This window comes from Rhipicephalus microplus, chromosome 6, assembly GCF_043290135.1.
Source record: "Rhipicephalus microplus isolate Deutch F79 chromosome 6, USDA_Rmic, whole genome shotgun sequence".
NCBI classification, from domain to species: domain Eukaryota; kingdom Metazoa; phylum Arthropoda; class Arachnida; order Ixodida; family Ixodidae; genus Rhipicephalus; species Rhipicephalus microplus.
This window is the reverse complement of record NC_134705.1, coordinates 122,351,346-122,365,295: the sequence shown is the minus strand read 5'-3', so window position 1 is coordinate 122,365,295 and position 13,950 is coordinate 122,351,346. Positions and strand designations below refer to the sequence as shown.

Genomic DNA, 13,950 nt, shown 5'->3' with positions numbered 1-13,950 from the left:
CGGGATGCGAGACGGGAGGTGGCGGTACTTCGAGTGTTCACTAGATTAACGCACGGACGGACGGACAGAGACTAGAAGACGCATGGACAGATGAACGGATGCATGGATGGACGCAAGGAAGGTGGCGTGTAGGGACGGAAGCGAGAACGAACGGAAGGACGGAAGCTTGGGTGGGCTGAAGGACGCTTCACCCCACCCTATTCACTACGTGGATATGCTGTGATTTTTTCCTTCCTATCTATATGCTTATTACTTAGTTTTAGAATAAACTAAGGAATAGTGTTTCGAACAATGTTTTTGTTTACTATGTCACTAAAGACTTTTTGGTATCAGAATATTTAGCCTTCAAACCTAATTCAACGCAAGGTCTAATGAACTTCACATCTCCGTCTTATAAGAAAAATTTCAATCACACTCATGCTTTGACGGCAAACGAACAACTCTTCATTTATATTATGCTGTAGCTCCACTATAAGTATGATAATTGATCTGATGTTTCCAGCGAAAAGACCACAAAAAAAGTAAGCGTTTCACTAATGAAGCTGAAAGGCGTGCTTTGTAATATATCGATTGAGATGATATTTTTACATCTATGACAAGCTGTGAAATGCGTGATAAAATAAGCAGTACATGTCGCGATTAGTGGTGACGTGTCAGAGATTTAGAGGAGAAATCATCTTGGCGCATCAAGTTTGGTACAATTATTTAGAACATTCGTCGAACCTATGCAGGTGCCGTGGTGCGTGTGGCGTCTAAGGGTCATAGCGAAAGTAGAGTCGAAGTGTTCTCTTTTCTTACCAACGTCGTCTAATGTTGCTACTCATTCTGTTTTTACTTCAAGTTGAATGTACATCAATACGCCCACAGGCAAGACTAGACGACCTCGGTAAGCGTTATATTTTTGCTATTTTATTATTTAAAACAGCGTGCGAATACCATTAGTATTTGCGTCAATGCTTCCCCAAATAAAGCCCGCTCATTTGCTGAGAGTGTGGTACGCAAGCGAGTCTGCTATCTATGAGCTTTATGCCAGTTATAATTAATTATTTTTAACACTCTGGAATAAAAATAGAAATAAAACTCCGGTGCTAATCTATTTTAAGGTGCTAAGCATGCTGTATATTTTAAACTGTTTTAGTGAATAACTAGAAACCCGAATCAAAACCATAGATTATTGTTATTTGTGCGTTCTTCTTTCTTTTGCAAGCAGAAACCGCCGTTGAATATCGTTAGTTGGGAATAAAACGGCGAATAGTGAATGGCCCTACTCTCTTTCTGAGGTTATTTCTGTCCTTCATTCACATTTGAGAAGAGCCACTACGTTGAGCCGGATCTGTTCGATTGCACTACGTATTAAATTTTTAAACAGCTGCAATTAGCACTTTTAAAGTTTCGTTAGGTGTGGGAGCGTAATTACTCAGGAGCTTTAATTTCTGGTTTACACGAAGCTGTTTCTAGACAACGACCACGCAGTACTATGTTGCCTCATATGTTATTTGTGAATTTTCTTTTAATGAAACATTAAAACGACCATTTGGCTACGTTTAGAAAGCAGAGCAAATCGTACTTAAAACGGACTAATTCAGCATATGTCACCAAACTGGCATCTGATTATGCATTGATGCTTTCATTAGATAGCTTTGCCATGGTAACTATGGCCTGTTACTGTTCATGTCCATTCTTTTACTCACGCTCTCTCATCGTACTAGTATTTTCCACCGTCAATCACTATACGATGTCAAAGCTAAATCACATCAACCTGACAAAGCTTTCACTGTATTCATTTTTTTCTAGTGTGTAACAGAAATGAAGGACTCTGTGAATATCCGGACGGTATGTGTTATGTTTTCTATGTAGACTAATGCTAATTGTGCATTTTCTCTTTGATAATACGCCAACTTTTTCAACTTGACCTGCTGAAGAACTTAGCGTGAATTTCACAATCTGACTATTCATATTTTAAAGTTTGAATGTCATAGTGAATATTCATATTTCTTAGTAACAAAGGACAAACACGGCAGGCGTACCTCAGTACTGTTGCCCATGCCATGTGAAGTAGTAGGCCTGGAGTGACCAACATAACATTTTTATTGACTTGAAATAATCATTACGAGTTGAATCAAGAACATCGCGCATTTATAGTTGTTAAGCATTTGTCGTGTGCAGGCATGTAGCGAGGAATATTTTTTCGGAGGGCATGGGTGAGCATTCGCTGAAGGACTATTTGAGCAATGCGCCTTTTTGAGGAAGGAACAATCCAAAGGTAAAACAGGCCACTAAGACTTCCACTCAACTCTCTTACAATGAGACCAATCGTTGGCATACAAGGCAGGTAAACTTTAGTGATGTGAAACCGTATTGATAATACGACGTGAGTTCAGAGCTCAAGTTGGAGCATCAATGTCAGTTCTATTGAAAAAGCGCACGTGACCGTGCAATGCTGTGCTTGGAACAAGAAGCAGTGGGAAGGCTAGAATATACTTGCAACCAGCGCGCGCATAAAATATGGCAATGAAGTAGCAAAACAAATCACTGATAAGAAAAGTTGCTCAGTCTTACTATTTTTTGCACCTCCAAAAATAGACCCAGGATTAAAGGCTTAGCTGTGCAATCTTTCATTGATGGGGCCACTGGAACCCACGTTAGAATCAAACTTCGCTGATGACACGATAATCACGACTGAAGCCCTTTTTCACTGTTCATATGGCGTTCTATATGTAATATCTAGATCGGAGGTCCACAAGGGTAATGTCTCTGGCATACCAAATACCGCAACGTGTCGAAGAAATCAACAGGAGCTCCATACGCTAAATTCCAAGCGAACGTTTCCGTACAATAAAATACAAGAGCCATAGCCATCTAAAATACATCGCAAACAACGAAGGTGCAACAAAGTTTTTTTTCCCACAAACAAAGATTTGTCAATACTATTGTGTGGACTAGGCTAAAACTGAGGGCGGTGGTTCGTATTTGCTCTGCCCATAGGATAAATTTTGTACTTGCTTTTGTAGGACTGTATAGTACTATATATGGTATTACGTTAGTTTTATTTTTTATTTGTAACAATCAACTGGAAAAAAACAGCCGCCACCAAGTAATGGCGACAACAACTCCTTTGTTTTTTGTTCTACTTCAATGGAAAAAGAGATTTGTGAACGCCCAGACCCTTGTCAACAGGATTGCGCGTTCAAGTCTGTGTACCCCATCAGGCTGATATTAGCGTGTGCTATCTAAGAGAAAGACGAGGGTCGAGTCGAAGTATGAATGTCCGACAAAGCAATCGAACCAGTGAGCATCTTCAGAGACCTAATGTAGCGCAATGGTTAATTCCTTTACGAAGTTGCTGACAAACGAAAACGCAGACATTTTCTGAATGTAATGGATGTGAAATATAATCTGGATCGGAACAACCTGGAGTGGTCCAAACTTTATCAGTGGGTGCGAGTCATCTTGACCCCCCTGGGAAGATGTTGCAGAATATTCTCTTCGAGCAGGCCAGACTATCGAAGAGGACGAAGTAGGGTCAAGCTCGCACTAAAAATTGGGAACTTGGGCTTCATGACGAATAAACGGGTCGTCTTCGCCTAACGTCTGTGGACGGGTTATTTGTTACATTTGGTGCACGAAACCCGGCATTCGCCCCTTTGGAGACTTCTCTGAACGTCATGACTATGGCAACCACTGACAATTTTCGGAAGAAGCGTGGCTTGATCAGAGCTGGTGTCACCCGAGCCCTAGCAGTGTTGGCGGACTTGCTACAGCAACAAGATCCTGATGCCTCAGGGATTACCGGCCACATGGATTTCCTGAAAGATAAGGAAGCAGCACTTTCGAGGCTCGACGAAGTTATTCTGGCGGCAACAGACGAAGAAAACCTGGATCATGAAGAGGAAACAGCAGACGAGTACAAAGCTAAGATTCTTAACACCGTGTCACAAGCCCAATTCTGGCTACAGGAACATGACAAGGCAGGCATAACACACTAAAGAGTCATTGGATCCGGGCCAAGTAACCTAGAACTTCCGGGCTCCGGCGAAGCAGCACGGCAGGTGAAAGCGCACCGTCCGCTGGCGGTTCAACTGCCCAAGCTCCAGATACGAACTTTTGATGGTAGTAATTGTGAATGGCAGTCCTTTTGGGACCATTTCTATGCTTCCATCAACAAGAATACCGAGCTACCACGTATCGAAAAGTTTAAGTACCTCCTTACTTACTTAACTGGTAGCGCGAATCGAGCTGTCGAAGAGATCTGTTTAGCAGAGAAAAATTATGACTTTAGTATGAAGACCCTGACAGATCGCTTTAAACGCCAAGATCTCGTTGTCAACGAGCTTGTTGATAATCTACGTGCGCTAAGCCCTGTGAAAAGCTTGTCTGCTGCACGATGGTGTGAAGTTCCACGTTAGTGCCTTGGAAAACCCAGGATCTGTGCCTGACAAGTACACTTTAGTCTTAAACCGTGTCCTAATGCGATGGCTGCCGGAGGAGCTTGCCATTATGTATAGGCTAAAGTCGAAGCAATCTAACTGCGCCTCCTAGGTCGTGGAAACGCCTGAAGACCGACCGCAGCTAGCCGAAGAGTTACTAACGTTTCTCCGCATTCAAGTGAAAATCCGGGAAGAGGGCTGGTTACAGTCTCGTCGTGTGTCGCAAGACGAAGCCAGAACCCGCATATCCGAAGAAAGGTATGACACAGAAGTTATACCGCCGGTGTCCGCCCTAACGGTGCTACATTGCCTGTTAGACCGGCGTGTCCACTCTGCCACAGCAAGTATCACATGATCATTACTTACGATTTTAACCTATCGGCTGAAGAGAAGCGGCCAAGGCTACAGTACACCAGTTGTTGCTTCCGCTGTAGAACACGAAACCGCATCGCTAGAATGTGCTGAAAGTCATTCAATTTTAGGTGTGGTACCTGCCAGCGACATCACCTGACCATCCTTTGCGAGTAATCACGCCCAGCCGAAGATCACACCCTAACGCAGGATCCCCCTCCTGTTCTCAATCACCCCCATTAATTACGGTCACCAGCGCTCAGGGTCACGTTGAGTCCACTGACGTATTGTTACAGACAGGTCGAATTTGGGCAGAATCTGGAGACCACCGACGCCTCGTACGGGTACTGCTGGACAGCGGCAGTCAGCGCACATACATTCCTGCAGACCTGGCAAGGATGCTTCAGTGCTCCATCGTGGGAAAACAGGAGCTTTACCTTGTCATTTTTGAAGGATCCAAGTCACGAAAGCGACTCTGCACCGAGCAGCTCAACGTACGGCTTCGAAGCAAGTTTCACGACTCAGCGATTACCTTAGAAGCGTTAACGATTCTGAAAATTTGTTCTCTCACAAGCTCACCACTCAACCCCAACATTTTGCACCGGGTCGACGAATGGAAGTACAACGTGGTTGACAACCTTCAACCAAGTACGTGGCAACCAGGTGAAATCAGTGTCATCATATGGTTGGACGCCTACCAGAGGGTCACCACCAGCAAGTTCGACCACGTAAGTGAAACACCAACAGTGATAGTGACAATGTTTGGCTGAATTGTACAAGGCTCCTTGTCGTCTGACAGCATTCAGCGCCCGTCTAGCACACTCTTTGTCTTGAGCAGGAATACTTCCACAATTCACAGAGACATATATTCGGTGTGGCATTTTGGTGCCATCAGCAGCGATAAAGTGTCTTCACGAACTTCAAACAAGCACCACGATCTATCTTTACGGGAGCAACGTATTTCCTTGGAACATAGGTGTCATCAGCCTGACTACACGTTTGCTGGCGGCAGGATCTTGGAATATGCGCCACTGAACAAGCACGTCGATGCTCGTCACTGCCGTGTGCGTCGACGTTATCAGCGCCAGGGTGTCCATGTTGACGCCATATATGGAAAACTCGTCTCAGACCAGCCACCTTTTGGGCGACCGCCATGACAGGCATCGCGTCTTCGTAATTCTGCATGCCAAGCACGTCAGCCTAACGCACGTCAAGAACACTTTGCGTCTCATCAGTATCGGTTCCGGAAACAGCAAGGGGTGCGACAGCCACGAATTAATGGCCGTAGCACACAGGCACTCCCGGTAGCATAGCAAGTGCATTTCAACACAAACTGCGTTCTCGGTGGATACAATTATTCTTGGCCCCTCTGGGAGGATGTTGCAAAATATTCTCTTGGAGTGCACCAGACTATCGAAGCGGACGAACGGGGGAAAGGCTCGTGCTTCAAATGGACAGCTTGGGCTCCTTGACGAATAAATGCGTTGCCTCTGCCTAACGTCTGCCGACCGATTATTTATTACAATGGCTCTGATAAATAAAAAAGGAAGAAAGGGCAGCACGCACGAGCATGAGCCAGGGGCGCTGGCTCACTCAGTTGATCCTTTGACCTTAGGTGCAGCCAGACAATCAGGCCCGGGTCCCCTTATTCCTTTCTCACACTTTGTTCTGGTGCTGAAACCCACCCAGTCGTCTGGACCTCGACTCTCGCTCATAAATCAACTCATCACTAAGCGCCGCTTTGTCCGAAAAGTCTTCACAAAACACCTCTTATCACACAATGCCCTGCTGGAAGACTCGTCAACCCCTATTGAGAAGCTTGAAGATGTACTCACCCTGAATGTGCAAAGGACGCCAAACTCATGTATTTGAACAAAGACATCTAGGCTGCGCTTCAGTACGAGGATTTGATACGAATTCAGTACGAGTTCGAGAATAAAGTCATCTGCACTAAAGCAAGAGTTTGCCAGCCAGCAAACCTGCGGCCACGAACCACACCCGTATCTGTTCAGTCACATCCGCCGCACTCGGTAAGCTTCTCGCCTACACATCATCGCCCGACGTGACGTCGTTTTCGATCAGCATTTCGACCCCTCCCACCTTGATGTGAAAGCAGGCAGAACTTAGTCTTCGCTCTATCTGTCGACACCTCTCGTCTCGACGTCACAAGGGGCAGCAACGTCGTCTTCGTCCAGCCTTTTAAAGCATCTCGCCTCAACGTCGTACCAGGCCGCAACTTCGCTTTCGGCCAACTTCTCGACCACTGTCGTAAGGACTCCACAGCAGTAATCAATTTCCCTTGCTACCCATCTCACGAATCCTCTCACCTCGATGTCACCGCAGGTCTCCAGTTTGTTATCGACCAGCCTCAGAACTCCTCCCGCGTCGACGTCGAAACATGTGACGACTTCGCCTTCCAGCGGCCTGCCGACATCAATGTCAACCCCAACTCGAACGAGTTTTAAGCGCACGCTGACAGGCCTGCCGGTTTCCACGCAAACAATGGCATTTCAGTTCAAAGGCTCGTCCACAAGGTGCGCCACGGAGATCTCAATGTCCGAGGGAAACCCCGGGTACAACATGCGCATCAACCACAAAGACCCGGTTTTCTGCGGTCTGAGCTGCAGTTTCCAAAGACAGTCTCTCGTCTCAGACGAAAAGGGCAAACGCACGCACTGTCCGTCGCGCAGCGCCGTCCACTCGCAGAGCAGTGAGCAGCAGCGCCGTTACGAGCCGCACTCGATTGCGGACATGCACCTCATGACCATGCAAGAGACCACTGAACATTACATGAAGGTGGCGCCTGACGCCAGAGACCTGCACCTGATGTACAATCGCTACATGACACAGCTCCAGAACTATGCCACGTGCCTCATGAAGGAAACTGGTTGAAACGAGTATTCTTGCGAAGCAGGACACACCTTGACAGAAAAGTCAACTGAAAACTCCTGCAGCGATGTCTATAGCGATGCCTCCAAAAACACAACCATGACTCAGACTCATACCACCGAAAACGTCAGCTCAATGTGTGCCATGATTTGTGACGCCGTGATGGACACTGACAATTTACTACCGGCCACAGAACACTTGGACAAACTTCCGCTGCCATTGGACGCGGCTGAGATTGCCGTCATCGGTGAGGTCACTGCCTGACGGAACCAGGTTGCTTTGGCATCATCGTCATCCTTTTTGAGCAAAGAAGAAGAATCGTTGTCAATTCTGGGGTATTCATAAATCTTGAATTCACCAGCAGGCAAAGCACACGCTAAAGACTATCTGGTTTCCGAAGTGGTGAAGCACAGAATGATCGCGCAGCAACTACAGACGCTTCAGGAACAATGCGATCAACGGCTCACGAACATAAATCGTAAGAAGTATACGACTTGTAGAAAAATGTTTTGAGTTCACGACAGCAAGTCAAAGTCACACATCACCGACTACAAGAAGGGACGTAAAAAGTGCAAAAACCGCCAGAAGGACTTTTGCAATCGAGTCAAGGCAACCTGTGACGCCAAGTAGGGCATCCAACCAATCGTGCCACAGGACGACTAGCTCAAGATAGCACACAACATGACCACAAAGCTACCGGGACATCAAAACGAGATTAATCGACCGCCTCCACAAAACAAGCTGCCGCCTCCTTAAGTTCCTTAATTGGCAAGGCCCTTCCGTCATCGTGTAACACCTCCTGGCAGACTCACTCACAGCTTGAAACGTGCGCAAACTTGCTGGCCACGGGAGTGTGTTACAAATAATAAAGGTAAAAGGGGCCGCGGACACGAGCACGAGCCAGGGGCGCTGGCTCAATCAGCTGTTTCTTTGACCATGGATAAAGCCAGACGATCGGGTCCGGGTCCCCCTTTACGTTTCTCACAATGGCATTATATTGCTGTTAGAAAATAATCAAGAAGTTGATATCATTATAGCTGTATTCTGTTTAGTGGTGCAAGGCGACACCTGCCAATGAGGAGTCAGACTGTAAAACAGCCGTGGTCTTGTAGGTGTCGTGCAAACAGTGTGACTCTACACGGAGCAGCCATAACGCTAACGACCAAATCTGTTTCTGTTATAGCACATCCATGATCTTGTGAAGCATACAAGGTAACGTAAATTGTGGACGGAGGAATGAACAGGCACCCCTTACCCCCCTTCCACCTCCTTCCACAGCTCCCGAATGTCAGGGAAAAGAAGCTCGTCCAATCAACTCCACGTCATCATAACCACTGGAACAGGTGACGAGCTGTCGCATGAAATGAAGCGACGCAACCTCGCAGATCGCATAGCCTGTGAAGGCTTGCAAACCACCATCGATATGAATGATTGCTTAGAACTAATCTGATTACGGCTGGCCTAGTGTTGATAATGTCGTTTGCTGAATTGTTCCTTAGAAAACCAAGAACTTTGGACTTTAGGCTCTGATAATTGACATTATCTCTATACGACCTTCACTGTCGGTGCCCCATTCTCAATTCGATTACCACATCGGAAACGATAACGTTCGCTTCACTGTACATTTTACGGCATCCCCTTTGGGCGACGCATCTATGACTAAGTCGTGGTCTGTCGCTGTAGGCGGGTGACCATGTCCGTGTGTTTCGTCTTACCTGGTGTCTTAGACAGTGTCTTCAAATGGCATTGCTTTGATAGTGCTCGCCTGAGCATGCGCTCAGTATTGACTGTTTGTTGGATGCTAGAATCGGTTCCAACGTCCCTTTTTACAACAACAGCTGTATATGCCTGTATAGAAAACATTTGGCTTTGGTGGCATGAGCGGTCTTCATTGGCTGTGCTATCAGTTACGTCGTTGTCAGCAGCGTTCCAAGGCCATGACCTGTGCTGTGAGTGACGTGTTGATTGCGTCGTAGACATGGCGCCGAGCAAGCCCGCATCTGTTTCTGCTCAGGAATTCCACATGAGTAAGCCACGGATACTAGAAACTTTCGAACAGCAGATAACTTTAGAAGGACGCCAACAGTGTAAACGTGAGAGACTTTACACTCGCCGGTTCAATGCGGCAGTCTAGGCACAAAAACAGGGCTGGGAGGCCCAGTACCGGCAGCAACTGCCTACAAACTATACAGAAACGTTTGCAGTTGCGCTCAATCACAAATTGAAGCGCAAGTGCCGGTGTCCGGCGGATTCTGCAAATCACAATGCCGAGTTAGCTCGCGTTGTCAAACGGTTGCAACGCTGGCACTCGTAAAAGTGGCAATGCGGGCACAACAGCGTCAACATGATTGCCGCAACGCTTCGCCGGAGTGGACACTTTGAGTGGGAGTTTCTCCATCGGCACTTTGGCTTTGGCTTCGGCGTCTGTGTACGGCATGTAAATTGAGCACTGTGGTACACCCAAGAAAAACGCGTGTAAAACTCAATTATGAAGCACCACCACGCAACCAATATTTGTGAATCGCTTTTGTTCAGCTTCGGCTTACACCATCTGCTAAACAACAGGGCCACACGTTTCAGCTTTTGCTGGGTGACCCTTTTCACAGAGTGCCTGAGCGGTGATTCTTTTTTATTGTATTTCTTCCTCGATTCCAACTGCAGCCAATCAACATACTGCCTTATGATGGTGGAACTGCTGATCTAAAAGTAGCCATCCGCTTGTTTCGATTGTGTACATTTAATTCAAAGATATTTTTTTTTCACTCGCAAGTGTGTCACGTTGTTGGAGCAAGCTAGATGCTGAAGAAACGCACTAGGTACGGGCGAGTAGATTGTAGCAATACTATGAAGATCAAATGAAACTCAGGCTACTTTTCAATGTTTGTGTTGACAACACAGCCTTCCTTTCGGTTGTGTTGACTTCACGCGATCTTATAACCACACCTGGTGGCAGTGGTGGAATACTAGGAAGGAGCGGACTGAAGGAGGAAATGGTGTGCTCAATATAGGAGGAACTCGAGGAGCTGAATGGAAGGCAGCCTTGCAGGCTCGAAGGGCTTCTGCTTGGTGTTTCAGTAAGCTGAGCACTAGGTACTGCCGATTACATAGGTGAAACGGCAAATGTTAAAGTACAGGGTAGTATTGAAGCACACATGATTGTTATAAAGTTAGTGACTTTCGCTAACGAATGGTGACAAAGATAGACAGTGATAGTGCAAGAAAATAAAAAGCGTATTATTGTTCTTGTGGCCACTTCTCAGCAGCTCTTCATCGAGTCGGCAGGAACTGCCCAACGCAACATTCCGAGTCAAGTTGTTCGTTTGAACAGCTGAGACGAACTACCAGTGACTATGGTGACGGCAGTTACTGACGTTTCTAACACGCTGAAGTTCAAGCCAAAAAAGGAGAATCTCCATAGGTTATCTTGGTGCCTGCAGGATGCTTGCAGTAACGATAAGCCTCTCAAGGCACATCTTCTGCCGCTACTTCAACAACTATACTACGAACCCTTTGTTCAGAACCCGTTGGCACAGACATGCTGCATTGAATGCCTGTTGTAACCACGCAATGAGTGCTTGTATGCGAAGAATTCAAAGGATGCATAATGCAAAAAACCCAGACAAGGAACACGCGAACATACATTTCAACATGAATAATCTCATTTATGAATTTAAGCTAGACACCTCTAGACTGCAGCGGCCAATAATCTAGTTCGCTTTCCCAGCATCATGAACAGTGTACTCAAACATAAACGCAACACACAGCAATGTTGATGTAGGGCAGTCAGCAACGACATCATGCTAGGCGGAACGACGGCGGAGGTTTGAAGAATAGTAGGCGCACGCATAAACGCGATCTCAAGATCGCGCTTATGCGCCAGCTTGAGATCGCTCGCAGACACTGCCGTAAATGTTTTAATAATGTGTCAAAGTCATTGTGACATGCGGCAATGTCACAGGCCTCAGCAAGGAAACACCTCCACGTCTGACTGAACCGCTAAAGCACGCATTTTTGAACACTTGTGCACTAGTATGTAGTTAACGTGGGCATCCACTAAATGTAACTGTCACCTACCCAAGGAAGGACACATGAATGTTCTTTTTCGAGCTACTCCAGTACTAATTATGACATTTTTATCCACCACCTGCTCTGTGGAAACATGCTACGCGTTGTTCGGCCAAGACTGAAGACAGAAAAAAGCGAGACGATGCGGACTACTTATTTTAATAAGACGAGACAGAAGAAGTGAAACAGATTGATATCTGTGGTTTAACGTCCGAAAACTACATTATGTATACGAGAGACGCCGTAGTGAAGGGCTTGCGGAATTTCGACCACCCGGGGTTCTTTAACGTGCACCCAAATTTGAGCACGCGGGCCTGCAGCATTTCCACCTCCATCGAAAGTGCAGCTGCCTAGCCGGGATTTGATCCCGTGGCCTGCGGGTCAGCAGCCGAGTACATTAGCCGCTAGACCACCGCGGCGGGCAAGAAGTGAAATACAGATGATGGTGCTATGTTTCTATTGAAAATACATTGTTTTTCTCTGTGTCATTGACGTCGTGTAGTTTCATCAACACACTATTTCCACCAGGTTTTGCCGCGATTTTTTTAAAGGAAGTCCAATTTTTCAGTTTTGATCATTTTAATTTCGCCAGGTGGCAGTAGTGTTCTTGTGAAATTGCAGAGTATCGATTGATTTATATGAGGGGTCTAACATATAACAAGGAGAGACAATATAGGGGAGGGCTCTGAATATTTAACTACCTGGGTGAATGCAGAGTATGACGTCTGTTGGATACCTATGTAGGAAATCTAAAAGAGACACGTGCTCCTTTGTATTCCTCTGTCCTCTAAAAAGCGAGAAAAGAGTGTAATTTAAATAAGCGTTTGTGGAGTCTTTTTTATTATTTTAAAATAGTTTCTGCGTCATTGGTATTCTCAATACCAACGATAATTTCTGTCGCTGTTGTTTTATTTCTAGGCTGTACGTGCAATCCGAACTTCAGGTTTGGACGACTTAGTGGGCACCTTTTCCACTATGATCCTCGCTTAAACCGCTGTCGCAGATATGGATTCACGCAAAACTGTAACGCATTTCTAACAAGACAAGCTTGTCGTGTGTACTGTGTGCGGCCGATTGGTTAGTAATGAGTATTGTTATGTATTCGTAGAATCATGAAACAATAAAATAGCCCAGCAAGTGTTTGATTTATTCTCTAGAGAGGTAGTGAAAAGACTCTTCTGCATTAAGGCAGAAGACATTCTCTCCCCAAAAGCGACGTGAGCGATGCCATGTCCGCTTCTGAATATTTGTGGTTTGATCCACACACAACATCAATGTCTTATTTCCGTATATGAACTTGACCACGAGACTTTCTGTGAACCGGCCATTATACTGTACCCTGCTAAAATCATGGATGCCCTCGCGCCCATGCTTCGTTCTTTTCATTCACACGCGTCAAATGTGCTGGCGGAAAATTACTTCCGAAAGACAAGTTCCTTCGGGCTGCGTACGGAATTCCCAAGTGCACTAGCTTCTGAAAAAAATGTACGCCAGCTACTTCATATAGAGTTATGATTTTACGTGTCGAAACAACGACATGATTATGACAGACGCCGTAGAGGGAGGGCTCCAGAAATTTGAACATTTAGCGTTCTTTAACGTGCACTCACAACGCACAGTACAATCTCGACTTACCAATGCAAGCCACTGATACAAGGATGATCTGCAATGGCAGCACCACAGAGTTTCCGAAAGTTACCTTGAGGGAACTCTGACCCTGTGGTCGCTCAGTAACCACGGAAATGATTGGTAGTACATAGATTTGCCTAGTCTTCGTAATTTTGGGCGATGAATTGTATTTGTGGCTTCATTTATTGCTGTGTTATGATTGTGTTTCTAAAAAAAAAACAAACTCTCTTCAACTAGGTGACCTGATTTGAAATGGTGAGCCCGAAACTATGATGAGGTAAAGCACAACCACTGAACATTTGCTGATTTGTGTTCTGTGAGAAAACAGCTCCAAGCCACACGAACATACACGGAGCCAGAAGTACGAAGAATAGAAAAATCCGTGTAGTACCCATCATTACCATGCTCACTGAAGCGTTGTGTTTTGCAGCTTCTATAGACACTAGCGCCAGTTTCTTAGAGCGTATATTTAGGAAACTCTATGAATGGCACCCTTGCTTCTGTGTACGAACGCTGTTCGCACCATCAGTTTGCACGTGCACAGCCAATCCCCGTACTTTCATTGTTTCACTGAGAACAAGGTTCCTAT

General features: G+C 45.8%; 1 long non-coding RNA gene across 1 annotated transcript; it reads left to right on the top strand.

Moving 5' to 3' along the window:
- The first annotated feature begins 658 nt into the window (after positions 1–658).
- On the top strand, positions 659–12,872 carry LOC142764917 (uncharacterized). The gene is made up of 3 exons (XR_012883960.1): positions 659–886; positions 1,795–1,833; positions 12,651–12,872. It is a non-coding gene; the product is annotated as an uncharacterized LOC142764917 (long non-coding RNA).
- Positions 12,873–13,950: the final 1,078 nt, after the last annotated feature.